At 53.3% G+C, this 27,542-nt stretch overlaps 1 protein-coding gene across 2 annotated transcripts in view; it reads left to right on the top strand.

Moving 5' to 3' along the window:
* The window catches only part of Esrrb (estrogen related receptor beta), a 159,736-nt gene that overhangs the window by 58,519 nt on the left and 73,675 nt on the right, over positions 1-27,542 (top strand). The window lies entirely within an intron of this gene.

Below are 27,542 nucleotides of genomic sequence, written 5' to 3'. Positions count from 1 at the left end.
CCGCCCGCCCGGCTGTCTCTGTCCTGGGTGTCGCAGTTCCTCTCCTACCCATTCTTGAAGTGGCAGGGACTTCTGTGGGGGACTCGGGGGACGTAGGAGGGGGAAAGCCGCACTCTTCCTGGGTTTCTCTTTCAGGCTTAAACCCGCCGCTAACTTTTCCCGCATCCCCTTTGACGAACCCTCACTTTTGGCAAGAGTAGCGCTTTCTCATCACTCTCTGATCTTGTTCCATGGTGACAAAATATTTTTTGAGTTTCTGTGAAGGGGAGGCGGAAGCCCAGAACAGGTGCAGGGACGTGGCCGCTAGGATGTTCTGTCCCGTCCGTGAAAGCCTCCCCGCGGTGCTTTGATTTTTTATTTCCATCCTGGGGACCAAACATGATTTCCGCAAGGGAGGAAAAAAAAATCGAACGTGCCGCGACAGCTTGGAAACGCAGGAGGCCAGTGGCGCGCTCACCCTGCGGTCCCAGTGGGGCGCCCCGAGGGTGCGCACGAGACGGCGGTTCCAAGGAGCCCCGGGGTGCGGCGGCGCGGTCCCGGGCACACGCTGCCCCGCAAGGCCTGTATCCCGCCAGGAGTGGGTAGCGGGGTCGGCGCTGAAACCCGGCAAAGTTACTTGAAGGTTTGGGAGTAGGAGGGACCCGCGGACAGCTTGATTTCTCTGCCCTCGGCCGCTCGGCGCTCACCGCGCCAGAACCTTAGGTTGTTCAAGGTTCCTTCCAGGGAACGCAGCTCCCCAGCACCCGAGCGACGATGGTAAAGTGGAGAACTGAGTCCCACCAGCGGCGGTGCCTGCCCCCGCGTCCTGCCCGCGCTCTCCCGGGTCGCACGCTATAGCCAGCCGCGCTTTCCCTCCTCGCGCCCTCCGCGCTCGCTACCCTACCTGCCTGGCTCTCGGCTCCCGCGCTCCGTGTCCCATTGCGCCTGGGGCTAGGGTCCCCGCATCTGGGTGTGCGCGCGTGCAGAGGGGTCCCTCGGATGACTTAAAAATAAAGATGAAAATAAAAGAGGAAAACTCTAGATCCTCACGGACAGCTTTCCTGCGAAACTTTGGGCTCTTCCTCCAGTTTTCCGAAGCAAACTCAACTATCAGTGTTTCTTTCGTGCTACCATCTTTTCATTTTTGTACCATTCGTCCCCTGCCCCCCCACAACCCCTGCCCCCCACAACCCCTGCCAAAGAACCACAACTGTATCTCTGAAATTCGGACTATGTGGGGCTCCAGGAAGGGCCTAACCCCCCACCTCCAAGCGCAGATCACTTCCACCCGCGCTGGGCCACGCGTGGCAGAGGGAGCAACTTCACAGCCGCATCTTGTGTTGATGACCAGACTGCCCCGACCCCATGCTGACCTTTATAGTTTTAGGATTTCCCCAGGCAGCGAGTCCTTTAGATGCCACAAGAATTTTGACTGTGTCGGAAGAAGACATTGGGCTGGGAGATGAGGGGAATCCTTGATTGTCACGGAGTCTGATTCCCATAAAGGGGCTTTTCAGTCTCCTTAAAGGTTACACTGATCCCAGCTTGTGGGGGGGGGGGTGTCAGATCCTGCCTTGCACTGTTCCTTCCTAAGGGACTGAGAGATGCCACAGAAAAGGGGGAGGGGTAAGTGAGGCTGTGAACAATGTTTGATGTTTAGAGGGGCATTTCCTCACATAAAATTACCAAGTATAGCAAATATTGAATATTTAAATTATTTAAACTCCCTCTCTCCAGAGGTGACTTCTTTAGTGGAGCTCGAAATATCTATGTGTTTGTCCCCGGCTCCAAGTCGTAGTCAATCAATATGAAAATTTTTAGTGGGTGGGGGGGGGGAAGTACATTATTTGGTGTAGATCAGGATAGCCAGGAGAGATGGAAGCCCTAGTGTCTGGGTACTTCCTGGAGTTGACAAGAACCCTGGCTTTAGTTTGAGGAGAAACATGTTAGGGGAGAAAGGGGACGAGAAAGCGAGGTCCTTGGTGTCTGGGAAAGATTTGAAGTGGAAATCATTTATGAACTGAACCTGTAATTTGGATTCCCCACACTTCCTGGTTTCTCTGCAAAAAAAAAAAAAAAAAAAAAAAAAAATTAGCTTCTTACTCCATGAGGAAAGCCAAAAAAATATACATGCCACCCCTGAGGAATGAAGCATCTCTGTGAGATGCCAGTTCTCAAAGCCCAGGACCTGCTAAGCGGCAGCCTCGAGCATTAGCGAGCTGGCCCCATGTACAGATGTGTGCCTCCCGCCAGGGTCTCCGTCTGCCCTAGTACAGGGGTGCACCATCCACAAGGTCAAGCTTGTGGAGGTCAGAGGCTGGTGTCCACTGAGGCATCTTTCAGACCTTTACCCCAGGCTTCCTGACAGGTTAGCATCAGAGCTATCGGTAGAAAGGTAACAAAATAGAGGGGGGCCTTTCTTTGGTTTGTTGGAAGGACCGTTGGATGGATAACAGGAGGTTCATGTGCTCTGTACACATAGTTTTTGCTGGTACAGATTCAATGACATTCCTGGACTGGAGAAAACCCAAGGGCACGGGGACCAGAGTTCAGAGAGAAGGAACCCTCCAGCCCTCCTCTGGCCTGCTGACACACAGGAGAGGTTTTTAATTCTGAGTGTCGCTCTCACCTTCCCAGGTGAGAAATGAACACACAGAGACACCCGCGGACCTCCCTGCCTTCCTCTCCTTCATTTTCCTTCTCCCGTAGCCAATTCTGTAGGTGACTCCATTACCCTTTCTAATCAATATTTTATGTACATATATAATCAGCCAGAGTGGCAGTGCGTGTGCCTGCCTGTGCGTGCCTGTGTGCGGAGGTACCCATGACGGGGGACCGGCTGCAGACCAAACCCAGAGGAGGGGAGGGGACCTCATCACTGTCTGATGACCACTTTGCTGTTGTTAGGGAAACAAAAGAACAAACTGTGTCCTGAAGGTAAAATATGTGGGTTCACACATAGGGAAAAATGCCACATGGTAATTCAGAATCAGTGACCCAGAGAAAAACAAAGGGGGAAATTAATTTTTAATGGTACATTTAAAAATAAATCAGAGTGAAGACATCAGTCTCCGTTTTCCAAGGGAGGGGGTTTTAAAAAACAAACCTTTATGTGTCTGCCACCCTTCTGGAGGTGTGGATTGCTGAGGGAGAGGATGGGTGTTAGGGGGTGGGAGCTGCTCAGCCCTGGGGCCATAAATGGGAAAAACATTAGGTCCATGTTGCAGGGCCCCAGTCCCCATGAAGGCCTTTCCAGCTCAGTGAGATCCTGACATCCCTGGAAATTTCCTCTCCAAGTTGATTATTTCCCCAGCGCCTTTCATTTTGGAAACGATCCTCTCTTTGACCAATAATTCGGATATCTGAAAAGATGTCTCTGAAGAAGAAGGAGAAACAATCTGACCCACCCAACAGGAATCTTTTCATTCTATTGATTTGGAGGAATCAATAGATATTCCATTTAGTCCTAGAAAAGGGACAGAGGGGACTTTCAGGGGGATCACTTGGAGGGAGATGGCTGTGATCGAGATTTCATGTCACAGCCTGCCTTCTCCAAGTGCCCCTGGCCCTCACTCAGGGGGCTCTCCCCCTTTTGTCCTGCCTGATCCGTTCACATTCCTCTAATTGGACTTTTTGACAAATGATTTTTCGAGAGAAGCTAAACTCATGGAAAAAGTTTGTTTTCCTCAGTCTTCTGCAAAATGCCTTGCTTCTTTTGAGCAAAGATCTGCAAAGCTCTAGCAGGCCAAAGGAAGGATATCGGAGACAGTCCTGGAGAGCGTGGGCCTGCTCTGGAGTTGGCCAGGTGGACGAGCAGGGTACAGAAGGAGAGGGAATTCCGCAGGCAGACCACAGACAGGGTGCTTTTGAACTCTCTCTCCAGCACCTCTTTCTTGAACCTGTCTCCCTGAGTACTGGAAGTGACCTCTTCAAAATGAGTAAAATTCTTTGTGGTTTCAAATTTAAGGGAGGGAATAGTTGATACTTATTTAAACCATAATCCACTTCTTTGAAGTGAAGGCTGACCCGCCCTGAATATCCCCATTTTGTGTGGAGCTCTGTGTTTTTCCCTCATGACCAGGAGCGCTGTCCAGAAGTGGCCAGCACTCCTCACAGCCCCCTGGGGGCTACTGTCTTGGAGTCTGGTGGCTCTTGGCTGAACGTCAGCTCAGCTGGAATGTTCAACCTTGAGTGTTCTCTACGGTCCCTGGAGTGTACATGGCCCTTGGAGGGGCCAGCGAGTGCAGGGTCTGCAGATGGAGGGGCACAAGTTGAGAATGGGCTAAAACTGGCAGACCTGAGCCTGGAGGCTTCCTGAACATTCTTCCTATTTGTGAGGCCACTTGCTGATTTCTAGGGATAAATCCAAGATCTTTTTTAGTGTGTCTGTGTTGGTGACTCTTGATAGGGCTTGGCCTGGGGTGCTTCCCTTTCTCAGGCTCAACAAACTCAAGCCCCTGGGGAATTAACACAGCCGTGGTCATTCCTTGGAGGAGGGGTTCACAAGTTTCAGCCAGCCCTGGGGTCTCAGGGTGTGGCCGGGGCAGCCTGGGGCGGGATTACATCTGGTTGCCCAGCTCCATGGCGTGGCCTGGTCCCTGCTCAGGGAGGTTGTGATGTTTATAATTGCAAATGTAATTAGCAGGCCAGCCATGGGGGACCGGGATGCTCAACTTCTTGTACATCACGGTGACCCCTGTGATGGCTGGACTGGCAGATTAACCCTCACAGGGCCGGCCTGCCTCCCGCTGCTGGTGAGGCCACTGACCTTTCACTCACAGTGCCGGGGACCTGCACTGGGACCACAACCTTCCATGGAGAGGTCATCAGGGCCGTGACGGTGAGAGGTTGGCCACCAGGCTACTGACCCTTGCCTCTTGTGACAGTGTGATCTTAAACAGCATGCTCTGCTGGGGCATTTACTCTCTCATGTCCCCAGCCACACTGGGACAGCATGATGAGTGCATTTGGGGTGCATGGTACTCAGTTCTGTGGCTCTGGGGGTCTCTTAAGAGGACTCCTGACACGTGCCCAGCACTCCTGGGCCTCAGGGGTGGTGGCCAGCATTCAGCCATCTCCTCAGCCAGCCTCTTCCAGAGCTGGCTGGTGGGGGGTGAGTACTTGGTGGCGCCTGGGCTCCGAGGTTGTCCTGCAGAGCTAGACAGCGTCTTCAGGGCTTGCTCAGACACCTGCAGGGAGGCCGCTCATTGGAGACCAAGAGGAAGACACCCAAATGCCAGATGAGCGGGGAAACAGGGCACACCGTGTTCACATCCCCCTCGAGGCCTGTGCTGGACTGCCCCTCTCGGGTGCCTTTCTGTACTGAGCAGGATTAAAATCAGCAAGAATCTTAATGGGGCCTTTATTTATAAGTCATGGCTTCAAGGGGTGGACAAGCTTCTTCTTCAGAAAGCTCGAAAGCCCCTTTTGCAGAGGGTGTTTCTGAAGCCCCGAATGTCACAGTGCCCCTGTCTCCCTCCCTCAGAGGGTTTGTGTCCTGGAGGGTCTGCGTGTGCCCTGTTAGACAGGTGGCAGCGGGCAGAGGGCTCTGCTCTTTAAACACAGCCCCTGCTGCCTGCTGGACCCTTTGCCTGGGCTGAGGTCAGCCTGGCCATCTCCAGCAGGGCTGCCCCACCTCGGCGGGGGTTGGTCCAGTGTGACAGGGAAGGTGGAGGGACCTGTTAGGCGGTGCTCCCCGCCAGCTCACGGGGCTTGAGTCCTTCTTAAAAGCCTCTCTTCAGTTTTCTGACCTGAGTCGGACTCGGCCGACCCAGAGAGAAAGCCAGGAGACTCCTGTCCTCTGGAACAACAGATGGCTACACTCACAGGAGCTCTGGGGCCATTCTGTCCCAGGTCCTCTCCCTGGAAATTGCCATTGAAAGTCTGTAGCTTAAAGGGTCAATATTTTCTTAAATCAAGGAAAATAATACTGGTTAATCTGCCCTGGGACTTTCAGTGTGGAATCAGATAAAGTGGTGGTGGTGGGCAGGGGGACGGGGGGTTAAAATCTGAGTTAAAGGCCAAATGAGTTAAAATCTGAATTATCTGAGTTGGATTTAAAATACATAAACCTAAAACTGGGTTTTTCATGGCTGTTAGTGATATGATCTCTTTTTTAAAAAAATCTTTATTTCACTGTGGTTTTGAACCTGTACACATTTTGGTCCTAAAAATTGTTGGCTGGCTGGCTTTCTTTCTTTCTAATTTCCCTCCCGTGATCCTTAGGATCTTAAAATATTCTATTCAGTGTTGTCATTCAGTGTCACCAGGGATGGAACCTTTTCTGGAAAGAGTTTTCTGGAAAATATTATTTTATTCCTCAATGTCATTTCATGCAGAGGTCAAAAGGCAGTTAAACTCGGACAAGGTTGTGTTTTTATCTTCTGCTTTCCAATGTGATCCATTTTCATTTAAAACTAGATCAGGGTCCTCTCCTGCCAATTAAAGCTCTTGTGCCTGGGAACTGGTGTTTACTAAACACTGCGTTCACCACGGTCCGAGTGTGTCAGGGTGTGTCAGGGCAGGTCTCCGTCAGGATCTTCAGTAGAAGAATCCAGAGTTTCAAAACCTCAGACCCGAGGTGTGATTTGAACTTGACTCTTTGGTTTTCAATTGCTTGCATGAGCTTGAGTTCCTAGATTCGTTTCGGGTTGTTTTCTTTTTGTTCATTCATGTTGAAGATTGGATTATATTTATTTAGTTCTCTGGTTTTGGTTTTGCCGCCTGCTTTGTGCTTTTGAAGAGGGTTTCCGAACGTCCCTGGCCTTTTCCTGGGCTTTGGTTTCTGAAGGCCAAAGAACCAAGGAACAGGGTCTGCTGTGTGTGTGTGTGTGTGTGTGTGTGTGTGTGTGTGTGTGTGTGCACGCGTTTCAGCCGTTTGGAGGGGCCGAGCACAATTAAGACAAGTGACGTCCCAGGGCAGAGCTCCCGTTGGTGGCCACTCTGTTCTGTTTCAGCCATCGACACCTTTGTCCACTGTCACTGGCCTACTCACTTGTTTGGGTGGAAACAGGAAAAGCGAAGACCTAGTGCTTACAGCAAATCCCAGGTCGGCTGTGTCTGTCATCCGGGGAACCAGGTGGTAGGGTGTGGGTGGGGGTATCAGGAAGGGCTAACCTTGGCTTGACACCACTTTTTAAATCTTACCTCCCCGTCTCTACCTGGCACTGGGAGCCCTAGTTTGGGGTCTTGGTGGTTCCATGTGGAGGGGCTGGTGGATGCTTTTTTTTTTTTCATTGATCAGCAGAAAACCTTCGCTTCTGATGGTGAGACGGCCCTCAGCCTGCAGAGTTCAGTGTTTACCCTCTCCCTTGTAACCTCACTCGTTGTCATTTGTCTCTCGGGTGTGTTGACATTGTCTACGTAAGCAGTCAGGCTAACCAGCAGTGGCAGAGAGGACGCTGCTTTTCCAGAAATCATAGCCACATCGGGATGTTATCATAATTATGAGAACAGTAATAACGGCTGGCACCTCCATCCCCCCCAAAAAGTGCAAAGCCGTTCTCAAGTCAGTCTACTCAGGGTACCTGGGTCGGGGTGTCCGGCTCTTGCCCCTGAACATAAATACCTTTGTACACATGGAAACACCCAGAAGCCTCACTTTTGCATGTCTGAATTCATCCAGGAGCAAAAGCTACCTGGTCTCTGAATAGGAACAGGCAAGAAGAAGGGAATGAGGTGGAGCTACACCACACTCTGAGAAGTGCTGGGTGTTTAACCTTTGGATGAAGAAGGAGAAGTGTTTCTTATAAAGAACTGTGTCCAGGGTGACCTCGCGACCACCAGTAGTGGCCCCGGCCATGGTTCCTCTCAGGTCTCCTACTCCTGTGGCTTTGTTCTCGGGAGAGTTTTGCAGACCAAAGGCACACAGAGGACAAGGGGGTTATGACTTGGCACAAGGACTGTCTGGAAAAGGAACTGTGTGAAGACAGAGGCAAAGTCACCTCTCCACCCTTGGTCACTTCTTGGCCATTCAGAGTCTATGAGACCCTTGTCCCTGCTCCTGGGTTCCTGAACTTGTACTGTGGAGGCAGAGTCCAGAGGGAGGTCACCAGAGAGCCCATCTCTCTGGATCCCTGTGTCCCCTCCTGTGACTCTTCATGCCGACACCTCCCAGACCTGACCCCTGCTCATCCGCAGACTGCAGACTGCGTTCATCTCCGCATTACTTTTGCATTGGCAGGGGCTTTGTGATTTCTTCTCTGCTTTTGGTGTGTGTGTGTGTGTGTGTGTGTGTGTGTGTGTGTATATGTGTGTGTGTGTGTGGTCTTGGAAACAGAGGCTACTCCACTGTACCTGCTGTACCAGGGTCCCATGACTGTCTGCATTTTTTTAATACCTTAATATTCTGACTCATGTTCTTACTCAAATTTTTTTTCTCAGGGAAAAAAAAATAAAACCCCAAAGCTTTGGATTATTAATTGATTATTAACTGATTGAACAAGCAAAACATTCCACCCCCGAGGAATGCAAGCAGGAGTTTGGCTGTGCTGCTGTGGTTGAGATCTGCTTTTTTCCCCTCAATCGCTGAGAAATTTTATAGCTGCAATTCCCTCGTTGGACCCTGAGTAAAAAATTAATTCATGAATAATAAAAACCAATCAGTCTTGTTGAGTTTAAGAAGGATTAGGAGAAAGGGTGTTTTTTTCTTACAGAGAACATTTGGAATCTGTGTGTCATTGTCACCGAGTGTTCGGGGATGACTTTCGTGGGCCTTTATTCCCAGCAAATGAGCTGTTTATTATCTCGAGGTGTAACACATCTTCTCCATCTTAAGGCCAGCTCTCCGATGACTCTGAGGGGCTTCCCACCGGCGTCCCATGCCCCAAGCCAGTGGCAATTTGCTGATATGAAGACCGTTTCCTGTGGAATTTCTGTAGGACCAAACAGCAGGGGACCTGGCCTTGTAAATCTCATTTGTGCCTGGGACAGAGTCCCGGGTTCCAACCCCTTTCTTTCCCAGGAAGTAAGTGATCAGAAACATACTCACCTTTGCAAGAACTACAGGAATTAGATTTGAAGTTTTCTACAGAAATGAGATTCTCTTTTCTGCTTCCACAAAAAGTATCTGCCCCCCAGGGTGGCTGTGGAGATTAAAGGCAGTAATTGCCAAGTGCCAGGCACAGAGTAGGTGTTCATTGAACGGAGGGTGCTATTTATCCCTTTGATATTATCTTTTGGAAGTTGCTTTTTATTCCTCTGACATTTCCTCCCAATGAGAGTCGCCCCCAGCAGTGAGATCAGGGTGCCTGAACCGATTACTTTGTTTAATGCGATCACTGTGGCTCGGGTTTCCCTGTGTAACACAGGGGATTAGAAAAAGAGTCACAATCCCAGGTGGGGATGGCGAATCGGAAGTTTTCCTCTGAGTGAATCCCTGTGTTCACCGATTCCTTGGTAGAGCTGCCTCATGAAATACAGAATACCAAGTTACAACCGAATTTTAGATAAACGACAAATAATTTTTTTTAGCATAAATAAATCCTATACAATATTTGCTAAATCTGGCAACCCTGTTTATGCCTAATTTTCTTAAATTGGTCTGATGAAGAAATATGTTTTTTTTTTAATTTGCTTTCTGCTTTTGACAAAATCCCAAACAATGATCATATGTTCTGTTTTTTTTTTCCAAATTATTTTTTTAAATGTCCATTTTTAACATTTTTCCAGGGTTAACTTGAGTAGACCGACCCTGCCCTTAGAAGTTAGTGGGGAGAAGTGATTTGTGTCATCGGATTTGCTGATGGAGTGGTGCCAGGTGAATGAATCCGGGGAGTGGGGTCTCCTGCGTGGTCCCCGACGGGCAGGTTGGAGGCTGCACTGCTGGGACCTGTGGCCTCGGCCCCTGGAGGCTTCCCCTTGCGCCACCGGGAAGGCAGAAATCTCACAGATGACAAGGACAGAGGGACATAAACCTGAAGCAGAGCCAGACGGGAGCCTGGGTGAACGCGGCTCACCGACCAGGTGCCAGCCGCCCCAGCTCCCTCACCCACCCGGCTGGAGCGCCGTCAACACACCATTGTTTTAAAGCCGGTCCCCTTGGTCCCCTCGGTCCCCTCGCAGCCGGGGATGGGGAACGGAAGGGCTCGAGCGCCCCCTACAGGCGCTCGCTGGAACTGCACCCACGGCGACAGCCCTGCCGCAGACGGGTCCCCTAATGGGGAGTGTGCGCAGCCTGCAGAACCCAGGATCCCGGGAAGAACGAGGGCGACTCCGGCTCAGAAAGCAGCTCTGGTGTCAGATCCGCCCTCTGCTCCTGACTCTGCAGCAGCGCAGCGGCCTCCCGATGTGGGATGTCTCCCAGCAGGTGACCTGGGGCGCACGCACGCACGCAGGGCGCTCACCGCCTCTGTGGCTTGCCTGACCTCCAGACGGACCGGAAAGACCTCACTCAGTCTGAGGCAGGCCCCTCGCCCCCGCTGCTGAATATGCAGGAGGAGTTCAGCCTGCACCATTTCCAGATCCTGATGCGTGTTCAGATTCTCTTCTCCAGTAATGATAAACTGTAAGGCCAAAGATGAGTAATTGTGACAATAATAGTAATCACTGAAGTAATTGACACTTATTGAACACTTATTCCTTGCCAGGCATTGTCCTAAAAATAGTTCATGTATTAACTCATGGCTTCTTAACAATCCTGGGAAGTATTTACTATCACCATCATCATTTTACAGAGGCACAGAGACGTTAAGGCACCTGCCCAAGGTCACACCACTGACAAAGCCAGGTTTTGCATACGACAATCTAGTGGCACACCGGCTTTCTTCACCACCATATCATGTGCCTGCTGTCTGTCTCCCCCTTAACCCGGGATTCCCCGGGATATGGAGCTGTCTTCAGCCCCTTCCTCTCTCTCTTCGTTCTCTAATCCTCCACCCAAATCTGGAAAAAATTCTACTAAACATACACCTCAGATCTATTCCTTCCTATTTTGCTTCCTCCCACCCTCATCTGCCTGGTGAACTTCTACGTATTCTTTAAAACCCTGCTCAGGCCTCCCCCTGGTGCGGAGCTGCCCCTGAGTCCCCCAGGGGGAGCTGATATTGCTGTCCTTGCAGCTGCCCTGACTCGGTTGCGGTCTATTGGACTTGAATGTCAGCCACTAGATCCTGTTCCTGAGGAGTCCACGGGCATCCCCTCGTCCCCAGTGCCTAGAACAGCATCTGTGCAGAGTGGGTGCTTCACAAACTCCAGTCGAGCTGCTGCAGGGAATTGGGAGTGGGTGAGCTGGTCAGCCCCATCTGCCGCCCTGGTCCAGTGCTGGGAGGCCAGGACTGGCCAGGTGGCTTTCGGTCCTTCCTGGTGGGGAGGAACAGCTGGCTCAGATGGGCGCAGTCTAGCCCTGCCCGGGTGCTGTGCCCCTGCCAGCTCACAGCTCCAAGGTGTGAAGTGTTCCGTGGTTCTGTGAGCTGATTATTAAATGCATCCACCACTAAAAATCATATTATATAAACTTATCATTAAATGCATCTGTGAAAAACAAAGATCATAAATACTCAAACCCATAATTTTCTGATACTCGGCTGCATCTTGCTTTAGACACTAGCAGTGAATCTACATCCAATGAACCTGTCGGGGGAAGGGGCCGACGATGCTGTGCTGCAGTCCATCGTTCCCAACTCTGCGTTCAGAGTTGTCACATTGGTGTCTTGAAACTGGCCCCGATGACAGTCTTTACACCATGGAAAATGTCAAGTGCCCATCAGTGCCCATCTCCCGAGCAGTTGTTAATCTCCAACCACCAAACCACCGCCTGGCCCCATCACATCCTGCTCTGCCGCTCTGGACATCCCTTGACCTCTCTGTGCCTCAGATTCCTCATCTGCAGTGCTCCTCCTCGTTGGATGGGTGTAAAGATTTAAAAACGGATAAACCTAATTGAAAGCATAGAGGGGTACACAGTTGGTGCTCAATAACTTTCTTCTCCATGCTCTGGACACGTCCCTAACTTGATTCCTTCCTCCCAGCCCCACTGGAGCCGGGAATGGGACCCAGGTGCGCTGTCCTTTTTATTTATTCATCTATTTTGAGACAGCGTCTTGCTAAGTTACCCAGCTGGATCGAGGATTGTGTCCCGGGTCCTGGGCAGATTTGAGGTCCCAGCAGCACCAGCACAGGGGAGCAGGCGAGGCCCCAGAGGAATGTCGCAGACACCGAAGATGGTCAAGCTGCAGTGTGTGTGGGGGGTGACCTTCAAGGAGGAGGCAGTGTCCCTCTGGCAAAGCTGGGCAGCGTGGCTGTGCCCACGAGGGCAGTGCACAGAGGAGGCACGCCCCCCCTGTGCACACAGCCAAGTGGGCCAAGCTGGCTGTGATGCCCCAGGAAAGCGGGAAGTTGAGAGGTCAGGAGAGAGCCAGCTGGGCTAGGGCCACCTTCAGTGGTAAACCAAGGCGAGCCCACGGACGCCTGAAAAGGCTCCCGCTGCCCAGCTGGACAGGCAGCGTCTCACTGCTGGGGGCTCCTTCTGTGTTTGGAACCCCTGGACTGTAGGCGGAGGCCCTTGGAAAGGCCATGTCAAGGAGGCAGACCGCCTGACCAGAGGGGTCCTCCCTTTACCTTCAGCTCCTCCAGGGCCGACCTGGACGGGATGCATCCGTGAATGTGCAGGACGGGGACAGATCTGGAAAAGCCCTGGGCAAGCCCCGTCTGGCAGGAGCAGGCTGAAGGGGAAGGGCCCCAGGGTCCCTGGGGGTCTAGGGCCTCTTGGGTGGATTTGGGGGGTTGCTGCAGTCATCTCAGAGGAGCTCTGTGGGGAGGAGGCTGCTGCGAGGGCATTTGCTCCCTGGGTCTCTGCAGTGACACCCAAAGATGGTGTCCTCACGCCCCTTGAGAGTGGACCAGAGGAGTCGAGTGCTGGCCCCAGGTGACCTGTGGACCCACCCGAGGAGCCCGGATGCAAATCCAAGACCGTCCAAGGCAGTTCACCTGAAGTAGCTCAGAAGACCCAGGGTTCCTGCCTGTCCCGGCCCTCCTGACACTGTCCCTGCACGTCAGCGTGGCTGGGAGGGGCGCACGGCCCCAGGGAGGTGTGTGCTCAGGAGGCCTCTGGCCCTCCTCCCGGGACAGGCGGCTGTGCAGAGGGCTGGGGCATGTGGAGGTGCCTGTGTCCAGGGGAGCAGTGACCCTTGCCGGGAAGGAAGGAGGAGGAGGAGGAGGAAGGCACAGCCCACTCCTCCTGCTCCTGGTCATCAGCCCTGCGTGCTGCTGTCCTCTGGGGCATGGCCAGTGTGTTCACGTGGGAATGGGCCCTGGGAGGGCCTCTGCAGGCAGGCGGGCAGGGACACTCCTGAGACCAGAGCACGTGGGCAGAGACGCTGCAGGGCCAGCAGCCAGCGGCCCTGGGCTTGCATCTGTGTCCCTTTTTTTCCTCTCTGTGTCCCTTGAACTTGCTCAGCTCCACGACTAACCCCAGGGCAGCCCAGGAGGAGACCATGTAAAACTGAGGAGGGACACCACGTGGCCCCCTGATTGGGCCTCCTAGAGACAGGCACCCCACAATTAAGAGCCTCCCGTCACCCAGGAAGCTCCCCGTGTGGCTCTGGGACGTGCCCCCAGGGGCATCTCGGTTATGGGGCCCCGAGGCTGCTCTTCACCCCTGGAACCTTGGAGGTCCTGACCGTGGCCACTTTGGCGTGGTACTCGTGGCAATAGGGAGAGTTCCCCGTGGCCTGGCGGTGGGGTGCCTCTTGGTTCACAGGAACTGTCGTGTCTATGACATGAGACACTGCGCGAGGGGCCTGCATTCATCACAGAGGAAAATGTCATGTGGACTCAGGGCCGTCTCAGGTATAGGGACCCCACGGCAGAAGGCAGGTGGGGGAGTGGCCGGGTGTGGGCAGCTGTGGGTGGGGACTCTGCAGGTTTCCCACGTGGAGAACAAGTTCCAGGCCTCTCCTCGAGGGTGGGAGGACCCGGGGACGCCGGGGGGCACAGACGAGGGACTCTGGCTGCTGTCTTCAGCTTTCTTGGGTGATTCCAGCTCTGGCCGCACCAGCCAGGCTGAGACCGCGCCCCTGACAGGCAGGCTCGGCGGCTCGGCTAACTCGGCTTGTCCCCAACTCCGGGCTTTTCTTATGAGCCCTGGGCTTCTGCTCTGTCATCTGGGCCTGTAGTTGTCCCTTTCCTGCCACTGATAGCCACCAGGAATGTCTGCTGACCCCTGCCGAACGCCCGCTCCGAGCCTGGTGCCGTGCAGGGGCAGCTGGTGGCTGCTGGTCTGGGTCTCCTGTTCTGAAGATTCCCCGGGACCCCCAGGTGCCCTATGTGGCTGGCAGGTGGGACTACCAGGGGGAGAAGGCAGCACCGGGAGCCGGGAAGGACCTGAGGGGCTGTGAGCCTGAGCACCGACACTTTACAGATGAGGAGACTGAGGCTCCGAGTGGACCAGGGAGGCTGAGCCAGGAGGATCGCAAGTTCAAGGCCAGCCTCGGCCACTCAGTGAGAACTTACCTCAGGGGCCTTGGTGACATTTGCGTGACTCAGAAGCAGAACTAAGGCCCTGACCCAGTGCTCCTCATCTCTCTGGGTGTAAGTGCCCCCTGCCCTCAGCTTCCCAGGGCCTCTTGGACCAAGTGATTCTGAGGATCTGAACTGGGATCCCCAGAGCTGTGTGGTGCAGACTGCCGGTGTGACGTGCCAAGGTCACACCCGCCCAGGCTGGGTGAGGGGACTGCAGGAGCCAGAGAGCCACAGCAGGGCAGGACGGGCCCCTCTGCCCCGCCCCCCCACCCCCCCCCCAGTCCCCACACCTGTCTGTGCCCGCCAAGCTCCCTGGCTGGGCCACCTCCCCAGGCTGCTCTCTGCCCCTGTGACCTAGGTGCAGGACGGCGAGGGGCTCTCCAGCTCGGTGGTCCGCCTCCTCCCTGGGGTGTGTGTGAGGGAGGCGTGAGGCTGGAGAATAAAGACCACCTTCTCCGTCCGGGTCACCTTGACCTTCCTGGTGCCTCGCCCTGCAGTTGGCACAGAACTGGAGCGCATCGCCCAACTGCCAGTCCTGTGGCTGCTTCGGGGCAGCATCCCTGCTACTGCGGCCTGTGTCCAAGGTCAGTACCTAATGGCCTCCTCTGGTCCGAGGTCAGCATCCGGGCCTGGTGGTGTTCCCATGTAGATGGTACCGCGGGCTGAGCTGGGAAGGCTGCAGGAAGGAGCCCCTCTGGTTCCTGACCCACCCTGGAGAGACACCCAGGAATAGCTGTCCCTGTGTGGTGGTGCAGAGAGTGGGGCCTTTGATGTCACCCAGATGTGCACCAGCTGGCAACTCACCATCCTTTGCTGTGCCGCCTTGGGCCAGTCACCTAACCCTCCTGGGCCACACTGGCCTCATCTAAAAAAAAAAAAAAAATGGGAAAAATGAATCATATCCTTCTCTTCTGGAGTCCCAGATGGACTTCGTAATATTGTGCCTGTAAAATGGTCCTGGAAGGGTACTGCCAGGCCTCGTGGAGTCAGATGGCCCCAGGCATTCCCTGGAAACATGCAGCCATTGAAAGAAAAAAAAATGCAATTTTATTATAAAGTACCAGTGAATGATGGGATTATTACGTGATCTTCCAACAAAGGAAGACTCCGTGTGTCCAGATCATTGTGAGGCAGGGAAGTCAAGCCATGTTTTGGCAATAAAAGGAGGCCTCATGGGCCTGGATGGACGGCGTGGGAATATGGGCAACACAGGAGCAAGGTTAAAAAAAAAGGGCCAGGAGTGGGGGCCACACCTGTGATCCCAGCAGCTTGGGAGGCTGAAGCAGGAGGATGGCAAGTTCAAGGCCAACCTCAGCAACTTAGTGAGAACTGGCCTCAAAAAGGGGGGTCAGGGCTGGGAATGTGGCTCCGTGGTTAAGCACCTCCGTGGTTAAGCATTCCTGCTACCAAAACAAGAAAGGAAGAAAGGAAGGAAGGAAGGAAGGAAGGAAGGAAGGAGGTAGCTGAGCAGTATGTGGGGGTCACATTGACGATTTCTGAGCTCCAAATGCTGGACCACTTTGAAAAGGTCAATGCTTTGGAAGCCTCTGGAAGGAGATGCAGAAACCAGCCTTTGGGTTCCCTGTGGGGAATGGCTCAGAATCCTGACCTTGGGGTGGGATTTTTGCTTTTCCTTCACCTTTTGATCACACATAAGTGAGTTTCCTTCTATGAAAAACATTTTTTGAAGTATTTATTTTTTAGTGACAGATGGACACAAGGTCTGTATTTTTTACTTTATGTGCTGCTGAGGATGGAACCCAGGGCTTCACGCGGGCTAGGGGAGCGCTCTGCCTCCGAGCCCCAGCCCCAGCCCCTCCATGAAAACAATTTTAATCCGTAAGTGAAGGAAACCGATATGTACAGACAAATAAGCCTGTCCTAAGAAAAACAGGGCAATCGACAGGCGTCTTCATACAACCCGGGAAGCCCGAGCCCCCGGCAGAGACCTGCAGAGGCCGGATCTGTCCTGGGCTTCCTACCCCCCCACACACCAGGCAGGACCCTCTGGGGGCTCCTGACGGCTTGGCTCCCGTCGGCAGCCTGGCACGGGGGCCTGGCTCTGCCCGGTTGGCAAGGGCCGGCCTCTCTGCCAAGTTCTTCTGCGCTCCACGCCTCACGGGGCCCATCAGGCCCAGGGAGCCTCGGAGGACGGTGACTGGCTGAGGGGGTGGCAGCTCACCTGCCTCGGAACCCATTAATCTTGTGTCTCTGTGGGGTCTGTCCTCCTGTGCCAGCCGCGCTGGCAGGATGGATGCAGCAAAGGACATGAAAGGGGTCCTGGGCTTCTCTCCATGGTGGACCGTGACCCGGAAAGTGCCATCTGGCTTTTCTAGGTGTCGCTGACACCAATTCCCCAGACTGGGAACATTGGAGAGCTGGGCCTGGCCCTGTTCTCATTGTTATTCCTTCGGCAGGACCTTGGGATTCAAGGTCACAGACCTCCAGAGCCTGCCTGTGGGGCTTGGGGGACTCCCTGTCCTGTGGGTGCCTCTGGCAGGGGCCCAGGGTGACCTGGGACACCACAGAGGTCAAGACTCTATTCCCTGCACCCATCTGGCCAGTCCTGTGGGGACCAGGCAGCAAGGTCCCGCCATTCCCAGCTCTGAATTTCCTTTTCTGTCATCCATCACCAAATGTCCCCCAAAGTAGCCAAAGTGTCTGCTACTCGTCCAGGTGTGAGCAAACGGACTGTTTGACCTTGACCCTAGGGATTTCGGCTGTAGTCACAGATCCATATTTTCTTTCAATTAAGAGGGCTGCGGTTCCAGCCGTAGAGTGATTCCCAAGACAGTTGTTGGGACAAAATCATTTGGGATCAAAGAGTCTTTGGATGAAGCTGGACGTCGGTGCTTCAGAAACCGTCGAGCTGCTGAGGAGTAAGTCTCCCAGCGATGGAGAGATGTGCGGGGAAGGGGACCTGTTGGGGATGTCACAGAGGACCCCACATCAGCAGGGGTCACACTCTCCCTTGCACACTTTACCCCTTTAGATAAATCCCCTCATTTCATACTGATGGGGAGCAAAGGTGAGCATGGGTGGGGCCCCATGCGACCTTCTCTCACCTTTTCCTTCCCGCCCTCCATACGTGGGCGAGTGCCCCCTCAGCCAGCTCTGCTCGGTGGACGCTGGTTCACAGACTCCAATGTGCCAGGCACACGCCAGGGCAGGCTTTGCCTGTCTTCTGGTTCTGAATCTCGTGACTGTACCCCAAAGTGGGTACATGTGTTTTATACACGTGACAGAGAGGTCAAGTAGTGTCCCCAAAGTCACCAAGATAGTTAGAATCAAAGCCAGGACAGGCCAACCTTCAGGGTCCACCAGGCTGGACGCACCTGTGCCCCACCTCGCTCTCCGTCTTCCTCCCCATCTCTGTTGGAAATGGGCCGCCGTCCTGTGGGTCACTCTTCACCCATCAGAGGGCACAGGCGGTCAAGGAACGGGCCGCTCCCTGCTTGCTGTCTGTGGCCTCGTCACCTTTTAGAGCAGGGCACAGTGTCGTTTTGTGTATAAGGTCCTTGCAGCACCCCTACGAGGCAAGAGCTCCTCTGTTCCTTATTTTAAGATGTTGCAGTGAGGCCCAGAGAGGTTATGTGACTGGCCCAGGGTTGTTCAGCAGGACACAGTAGAGCCAGGCTCATTCCTGGTCTATCTGACTCTTACATTCCAACTAGCCACCACCGTCCTGCATTTCTGGGGTTCTGTGGAGGGGAACCTGTGGGCCCAGGAAGGAGGCAGTTGCATAAGATGATTATTGGAATCCTCATTTTCTGGGGGCAGATGTTGAGGCCCAGAGAGTCTTGCTGAGTCAGCAATGTGGGGACTGAAAGTACCACCAGGTCCTTCTGGGTCCCATTTTGCAGATGGGTCCAAAGCACCGTTGCCAGTCCTCTGGGAGGGAAGGTGCACCATGGCTGTAGGTAAAAGTTTTTGGCAGCTGATTGTTTGTTTGGTTGGTTGGTTTTGGTGCTGGGGATTAAACCCAGGGGCGCTTCACCACTGATCCACATCCCCAGCCCTTTTCTTCAGTCTCACGGAGTTGCTTAGGGCCTTGCTAAATTGCCAGGCTAGCAATTTTGAGCTCGCAATCCTCCTGCCTCAGCCTCCAGGGCTGTTGGGATGTCAGGTGTGCACCCCACCCCCACCCCCACCCCCACCCCGCTGGCCTGATTGTTCTTTAACGTCAGCGCACACATCTCCAGGGAAACAGGAGGGCCAACAGGAAGCTCCCCGGGGGAGTCCGAGGCCCCTCTGTGGCTCTGTGATCTCAGGTCACTTGGCCTCTGAGCCTCTGTGTTCTCCTGGGCCTAACGGGGACAGTAGCATCCCAGGTCCAACCCCCAGCCAAGGTAGGACGGGCACCCCAGGTAGTGTAGCAGAGCGGCCCAGGGCCACCTCCTGAACCTGCCGTCAGAGGCCACACCATCTTCTTTGCATATGGCCTCCGGTGGCCGGGGCAAGTCTCTTCCTTTGGGGATGGATTTAATTTTTAATGCAGCCAAGGTCATTTGGAGGCAAGTCTCGGGAATTAGCTGGGTGACAGAGCTGAGCCAAGCGATTTTTGATTACAAAGAAAGTAAGGATGTGACTCTGTTTCTCAGATCATCTGGCTCCAGAGGCAGTTCCCAAGAGGAGCTCCAAAAATGCTGTGACCCACGGCGGCGGGGCCGGGAACCGGGAAGAGATGCCCAAGGTGACCATGTTGAAGGGGACAGCACCCGCTGGGTGTATAAATATCAGTTGGTCACAATGGGTCTCCTGACTTCATGGTCACACCTGGCTGCCCCTGACCAGCTGTCCCCGCTTCAAGGAGCCACCTTGGTGGGAGTCCCCGTAGGCATCGGGGGTCTTGGGTCATTGTGGCGGCCACCAGTTGGGCTCCGTCCCTGCTCTGGGCAGGGTAAGTCAGGGCCCTGCAAGACGCGCTAACTCTCTCGTCTTACCAGCCAGACCTGCAAATTACCCCGCAGAACCCTCGCTGCTTTGGCGGGGAGGGCGGAGGAGTCAGAGCTGGCAAGAGTCTAGCTGGGGACAGAAGGAAAGGACACGCAGCCCCTCCTGCTCAGGGGACATCATTTGCTCTTGAGAATTAGCCTGTCTGCAGGAGCCCTAAGAGTGGGCGCTTCATTCCCTCTTCTGGCGCACTGACATCTCCTGACATTTTTCTCCTGGGACAATTTCTAGAAAAACCGCCTGAGAGAGGCAGAGACTCTCTGAATTAAAAAAAAAAGTTCTGAATTAAAAAAAAAAAAAAAAGAATCACGGCCAGAACACAGCTGGGGAGACGAGCGTGGGCAGAGCGCTCTGGATAGCGCCAGGTGACCTCAGATGCCGCCTGAAGACTTGAGCAAAAGGAGGGCAGTAGCAACCCTGAGAACCTTCTGGAAGAACTCACTTCAGCTGAAGACGGTCCTTTCATGTGACATGAGGATCTTCCTCATCTGGGGAGCATGAGTGGCCTTTCTTTTATGCAAAGATGGTGGTACCAGTGGCCTTGATTTTTATTAACTGGTTGATTGGTACTGAGGCTTGAACCCAGAGGGACTTTACCCTGGAGCCACATCTGCACCCCTTTTATGCCTTTATTTTGAGACAGGGTCTCGCTCAGTTGCTTAGGGCTCTCTATGTTGCTGAGGCCGGCCTCGAACTTGTGATCCTCCTGCCTCGGCCTCCAGAGTCTCGGGGATTACAGGTGTGCACCACCACTCCCGGCTCTTGTTTTCCTTTTAGTGTTCTTGGAAAATAGAGTCAACTCTGAATAGGTCCTCAATAGTGGGGTGAAGTGGGGTGTATCCTGTGAGCTCAAAAGCGGGGGACTCCTGGTCTGGAACCCAGGACCTGGAAACCAGGTGTCCTCCAGCTGGACCCCCAGGCTCTGTAGGAAACCTGGGGGCGGAAAGGGAAGGCGCGGGAGCAGCGGTGGCATTGGCTGTCCTTCAGGACTCTGTCCAGCCAGGAGCTCCCCTCTGGCCCCGGGGCACTTTCTGTGCTGTTTGGAGGACGGGGATTCTAATCCCAGAGTTGGAAGGTGTCCTGTCTGGCTGGCCCTGCACCTGGAGCAGCGCCCCCTCCTGCCTTCTCCTCCACGCTGTGGCCACCAGCAGGGAGTGCAGGCACCCTGGGAGGAGAAAAGCCACTTGGCCCTCATCAGCATCACAGCCTAGGTCCAGCTGCGAGGTCGGGTCCCCGTGGAGGGCTGAGGAGGAAACCCACCAAGGACTTGGAAACGGGAGGGTCCTTCACGGCCGGCCGAGGCGGCTTCTCACACCCCGTCCATTGTTTCCGCCTGAGGATTGCAGATTGCAGAGGCCAGGCGGGTGGGCACCCTGCCATTCCCGAGGGCTCTTCAGGGAAAGTGGGGTTCTTTTCCTTCTTTTGGTGCTAGGGGTTGAACCCAGGGTGCCTCACCACCGAGCCACATCCCCCGGCCCTTTTTATTTTTTGAGACAGGATCTCATTAAGTTGCTTAGAGTCTTGCCAAGTTGCTGGGGCTGGCTCCAAACCTGCAATCCTCCTGCCTCAGCCTCCAGAGCTGCTGGGATCACAGGTGTGCACCATCATACCCGCGGGAAAGTGGGTTTCTATGGAGTTGCCCTGATAAACAGACCAATAGGAGGGATACAGATAGAGGGATTGAGATGGGGGTGTAGTTCCAGATCTATCATCCATCTATCTATCTATCTATCTATGGATCAATCGATTGATCAAGAGGTGTATTCTAAGGGACTGGCTCACATGGTGTGGAGGCTGACAAGTCCCCAGATCTGCAGGGCGAGCAGGCAAGCCAGAGGCCCTGGAGAACCCTTCGTATAAGTTCCAGTCCAAAAGCTGGCAGTCTTGAGACCCAGCAAGAGCTGATGCTTCAGTTGAAGTCCAAAGGCAGGAAAAAGCTGACGTCCAGCTTGAAGGCCATTCGGCAAGAGGGGTTTCCTCCTTCTTGGGAGCAGGTCACCCCTTTTCATGATATTCAAGCCTTCAGCTGATTGGAGGGGCCCACCCACATCAGGGAGCTTGACAATTTGAATGTTAATCTCATCCATTAATAACCTCATAGAAATACCCAGAAGGCTCAAATAGGTTGAGTTATTGTCTGTGCAGAGGAGGAACCTCTCCTAGGAGCTGGCAGAGCAGTTCACTTCTGAAGTTTTCTGAGCTGAGGGGGAAACATGACTTCTTGGTTGTGCCATGAGCTTCTTTCACTTATTTTGACGCTTGGTGTTTTCTGGGTTAGAATATAGTCACACAGTGACTTTCAATTCATAACCGTGATCCTTAGTAGGACAGGTTTTACCTAGAAATCTGTCCACTTGGCACAGTGTGTTGGGACTCTCTGCCAGGGGTCTGTTTTAGTCAGCCACACATTGTTTGGCCAAAAGTTGTGACAAGAACCACGAGAGGAGGAAAAGTTTATTTGGGCACATGGTTTCAGAGATTCAGTCCAGGGCTGGCCAGCTCCATAGTTCTGGGCCTGAGGTGAGGCGAAATGGCATCGGGAAGCAGAGAGGGCAAAGTATAAACCTCAGTCACACCGTCCGTGACCCGTAACCTTCAGCCACGCCCACGTGGCCAAAGTCACCTCGAAGTTCATCTATAGCAGTGGTTGAACCCACCTCTGAACATCTGAACACCTGTCACCTCTGAACATCTGACATCGTCTCACGTGAGCTTTGCAGGGACACCTCATATAAACCACGCAGGGTCTCCCCCTTTCCTGGGCCCTGGGAAAAATGTCTGTCCACACTCATTCAGGTCATTGGCAGAAAGCTGCGCCCTGAAACTATAGCATCGGGGACCCTGATGTCTGCTTGCTGGCTGCTGCTCAGGAGCTGCCTGGGTGGCCCATCACGGGACCCTTTGCCATCCTCGGGCCCACTGTACTATCGGTCTCTCTGACTTCTCCTTCTGTCACCAACTAGAAGAAAGTTCTCTGCTTTTAAGTGTTCAGGAGATTCCACTGGGGTCATGCATAGAATCCAAGATGATCTCCCTACTCGAGGGCCAACCATGCTATATGAAAAAATGATCATGGGAATAACATCTGAAGACATTCATAGGTTCCAGGCAATAGGGTGGAGCATCTTTGAGGGGCCATTTTAGAGATCCTACTGTATCAGACTCCCTTTTAGTTTGTGGGTCCTGCTCAGGAGGTTGCTAAAGGTTACTATTCTCCCACTCCAAACCAAGGGACAGTGGAGACAGCTCAGCAGGCAGGAAGTCATGTAGCACAGTCTCACTTGGTGTTACGATACTGAAATGTACAGACTGAAATTATGTTTCAGAAAACTTTCTGCTTAGCACAGAAGTCACTGTCTCAACACCAAAGCTTCATTATGAGACTTGATTCTATAAATACTCAGTTGTAGTCAATTTCAGATACGAGCTGCAATTTATCACTCTGCTCTGATAAACACACAAAGAAGAAGAAGGAGGAGGAGGAGGAGGAGGAGGAGGAGGAAGGAGGAGGAGGAGGAGGAGGAGAGAAAGAAAGAAAGAAAGAAAGAAAGAAAGAAAGAAAGAAAGAAAGAAAGAAAGAAAGAAAGAAGAAAAAGAAATGCCTAGAATAATGGTTGGTTAAATATCTGGGTATTCCATAGCTCAGTCAAGTTTGCACAAAAAAAAAAAAAAAACAAGTATCATAGCCGGCAAATAAATTTGGGAGAGTCTGTATATTATGCCCCCATCTTAGGCCTTCTAGGGCCTGTTACTGTAGTCAAGGTCCTGAGAAGTCATGCAGTAAATAAACCCATTTGGATTTCCTTATTTATTTGATCATGGTAATTTTTGAGGAAAGGTGTATGATATCCGCAAATCCCATGAACTGGGTTCCGGGGACTAAATATTGGGAAACAGTACCCTGAGGACATCCCATAGGTTGGGCATCACTGGTCCCCAGAGCTTCTGCTGTAATCTCCACCCCTGAAGATGCTGGGTTTTGGCCTCTTGGGCCTCTCTCCTCCCGCCCTCTGCTCTGTCGTGCCAGTCCATGATCAAGTTCATCAGGGATGTGAAACCAGGGATGTGTCATGGTCAAAGTGCGTCCCAAAGTGAAAGGACTCAGAGAGCACTTTATTCAACTGTGTTTTTTGGGTGCTTTGTGTGCCTGATCTAATTTGCTCTTTCCAGCCACCCTTGGAGTTGGGAACAAGTGTGTCATTTTAGAGCTGAACAGGCTGTAAAATGTGGGGCTTTCTAGCGATTGGGAAGTCAGGATTTGGACCCAGGCCTGGGTGACCCCAGAACAGTGCCCTGACCACTGCACTGCCAGGATTCCCACTGCGTGGCCAGGACGCCTCCAGGAGCAAAGGAAACAGAGGGCTCACCAGGAGGGCCGTTGGCAACTGATCAGGTTATCTGAAGACCCTTTATGGATGGGACATCTTCTGATGGCAGGAGGGGAAATGGAGAGATCCGGGAAAGATGAGGACCTGCTGCTAGGGAGGATGGGCCCTGGGTGTTGACAGCCGTGCCCACGCCTGGCGGGAAGGCAGAGGAACATGGCTCAGGATGTCCCCGACATCATCTGCCTGCTGGTGACGGACAGAGCCTGCTGGGCTGTTTTACTTGCTGCACCCAGGCTGGGGAGGCCAATGAGGGGGTCCCTGAGGGTGCCAGAGTGCTGGGCATGGTGATAGGGCACAAGACCCAGCTCACCGGGAGCAAGGACCCTCTGATCCAATACTTGGTGTGACTTGGACAAGTCTGGGTGCTCTCAAATGTCTGGCACGCTCTCTGCCTGTCTATGATGTGAACAAGGTCACTGCACCCTACTTGGCGTTGAGGCATTCCCTAAAGGAAGAACCGTGCGTGTGAGCATGTGTGTGTGTGAGCACATGTGCGATTGCACATGTGTGCACGTCACTGTGTCTGTCTTCAGTATCCAGTGCCCTCCAGGGACCTGGCCCTGCCACCAAGTTGCCTATCAGCAGTGTATCTGTGTGTGTGTCACCGCCCAGGCCACACGGAAGGGTGGAGTCCTGCAGCGCGGGGGGCCTTCTACCTATTGATATTCCATGACACTTATGCCCTTGTTAATCTCTGTCACTAGAGCGAAAGTCCCCTGTGCTCCCTGGGCCTGAAATCGTGAATCTATTTGTCCTGCCAGAACAGTGTCCAGGTATCTGATATTAGGAATGAATCCGTGGATAGACTCCTGGGTGATCCTGGGGTCTGAGCTCTGGGATTTATATATCTTCCCATGAACCTCTCCTCATCGGTGAGCGGACCCCTTAGGAAACTGCAGGCAGGCGGCACAGCCCCCTCCCTCTTTCTCTCCCTCCCCACTCCCGCCCTGCACCCTCCTCACCCCCAGCCCCACGCCCTGCCCCAGGCCTAGAAGCATCTCGAGCAACAGCTTCTGCCCAGACTCTTGAATAGTCTTAGTGATGGTTTGACATTTCTTCTAAAAGTGACAAATGTAATTTGGAACTGGCATGTCAGTTCATTTGTTGGCCATGTTGGTTCCTAACCCAGGTACAATTAAAAAATGTAATAAAATGCTATCTATCTTTATATTTGTGGCCATAAACGTTGTCTGATGGCCATTCCCCATGAGGAAAGCAGGAGGAGCAGGGACTCCAGGACACCCTCAGAGCATCACAGACCCTCCAGGTATGGACATTCTGGTGGCCCTGTTTTCTAAAGCCGTGGTTGGCCGCGCCTCCTGGCACAGGTGTTCACCTGGAGGGAAACTTGAGCCTGAGAGCTCAGGAGCTGTTTGACCATGGGGGAGGACATCTTAGACCTTGAGGTCCTGTGTCCAGAGATGCATGAAATCCACAGGGGATTTTCCTCCTAAGTCTCCCCGCGAGGCAGGCTGAGAACTTCACCCTGGACCTTTGGGTCGATGGGCGGGATTAGAAGAGGTGGCATGACCACTGGGGCTTCAACTCAGGGGTGAGACATCAGTGGATAGCAGCAACAGATATCGGGGACTGAACTGGGGATTGAATTCAGGGGTACTTAACCACTGAACAACACCCTCTTATTTTATTTAGAGACAGGGTCTTGCTAAATTACTTAGGGCCTCACTAAATTGCTGAGGCTGGCTTTGAACTCATGATCCTCCTGCCTCAACCTCCTAAATCGCTGGGATTATAGGTATGTGCCACCACACCAGACTTGCAAGTGGCCTTTTCTATCCAGATCATTAGACCACCCTTAGGATTTAACCTTTCTCCCCTGCCAAGCCTGGAAACCTGGGGACAAGGCAGTGACCTCCACTCTGATTCCCCTCTCCTGTGCCCAGGCCTGCCCTGCCCCTTGAGGACCACCTTCTTATTCCATCCTGTAGGCAGGGACCTCCCTGGGAAGGATGGCGTGGCCTCAGTGGGGGCTGGCCTGCTCCTCTCTGGGGGTGCAGGTGGAGTGGGCCCGCACGGCTGTGTGTGCTGCCTCGCAGAGCCCCTCCTGCTCCGAGAATCTGGGTCCCCAGGCCCTGAATTGTGAGCTGGATTTGGAGCTGCTGTGTCTGCTGCCCCCACAGCTTAGCACATGGCTGTGCCAAGTCTCAGTCACAGCAACTTCATAAACCAGGTGAGGCGGGGCACACCTGTGTCCCAGCTACTTGGGAGGCTGAGGCCGGAGGATCAGAAGTTCAAGGTTAACCTGGGAAATTTGGGGAGACCCTATCTCAAAATAAAGTGAAAAATAAAATGAAAACGGACTGGGGATGTAGCTCAATGGTGGAGAGCACTTGTCTAACATACGCAAGATCCTGGGTTCAATCATCAACACTGAAAAAAAATTTTTTTCTGGGGCTGGGGATACAGCACAGTTGGTAGAGTGTTTTCGCAGCAAGCACAGGCCCTGGGCTCAATCCTTAGCACCAATAATAGATAAATAAGATCTAGGGGCCGGGGATGTGGCTCAAGCAGTAACGTGTGGCATGTGCAGGGCGCTGGGTTCAATCCTCAGCAACACATAAAAATAAAATAAAGATGTTATGTCCACCGAAAACTGAAAAATAAATTTAAAATAAAATTTCTTGGCTTTGCATTTTTTCCTTTTCATATTTGGTATTTGGAGATTTTTTTTTTTTTTTTGTCATATTTCAGGCATGTGAAGATCTTTGGAAAAACTCAGAGGCTCCCTGCCTGTAGGGCTGAGCAGACGCACCAACCCTGCTCCTGCCCTGGGGGATCACTGAGTGCAGAGGATCAGGAGGAAGCTGTGGAGAAAAGGGAGAATGGGCTGGAGAAGTCCCTGGTCTCTGAGGGGCAGGCAGGGGCAGTGCCCAGGGCTAAGGCCCGAAGTCAGGCTAGTTTCTAGACTGCTCTCGAATGTTTGGTTCTTTCAGTTTGTGAAAGGTCTTTCTTTCTTTCTTTCTTTCTTTCTTTCTTTCTTTCTTTCTTTCTTTCTTTCTTTCTTTCTTTCTTAGTTGTTGATTGACTTTTATTTACTTATTGTTTATATGTAGTTCCAGAATCGAACCCAGTGCCTCACACCTGCTAGGCAAGTGCTCTACCACTGAGCCCCAGCCCCAGCCTCAGCCCCAGCCCCAGCCCCAGCCTCAGCCCCAGCCCCAGCCCCAGCCTCAGCCCCAGCCCCAGCCCCAGCCTCAGCCCCAGCCCCAGCCCCAGCCCTGTGAAAGGTCTTTTGAACCTTTTCCCCAACAGCCTCCCTGACTCTCTAGACACCCACGAGCCCCTCCCCCTCTTCATTCATGATTCTTCTCGGCATCTTAGTGGAAGTGGTGTCCTGTCCCTCTGTAATCCATGTAGACAGACGAGCAGGCTAAGAGAGTAGGGAATGTCCCCTGTACTCGTTGGTCTGTGTTTGCCAGCCACACAGGTTGCCCAGCTCAAAAGCTGGGTCCTGCCAGGGCCGTTACACAAGTCTGTAATCCCCGCAGCTCGGGAGGCTGAGGCAGGAGGATCACAAGCAGCCTCACCAAAAGTGAGGTGCTAAGCAACTCAGTGAGACCCTGTCTCTAAAGAGGGCTGAGATATGGCTCCGTATCAAGTATCTCTGAATTTAAACCCTGGTATCCCCCTCAAAAAAAGGGGGGGGGCCCTGTAGAGCCAGCGGGCTCATGTGATTGGTCGGCACTCAGCCCCGTCCCTTATTGTTGGGTGATATTGGGAGCTCTGCTGTCTTGCAGGAGTGGG

The sequence above is a fragment of the Urocitellus parryii genome, chromosome 6 (assembly GCF_045843805.1).
Source record: "Urocitellus parryii isolate mUroPar1 chromosome 6, mUroPar1.hap1, whole genome shotgun sequence".
Classification (NCBI taxonomy): Eukaryota; Metazoa; Chordata; class Mammalia; order Rodentia; family Sciuridae; genus Urocitellus; species Urocitellus parryii.
The sequence above is the reverse complement of the archived record's forward strand: the minus strand, read 5'-3'. Positions and strand labels throughout refer to the sequence as shown.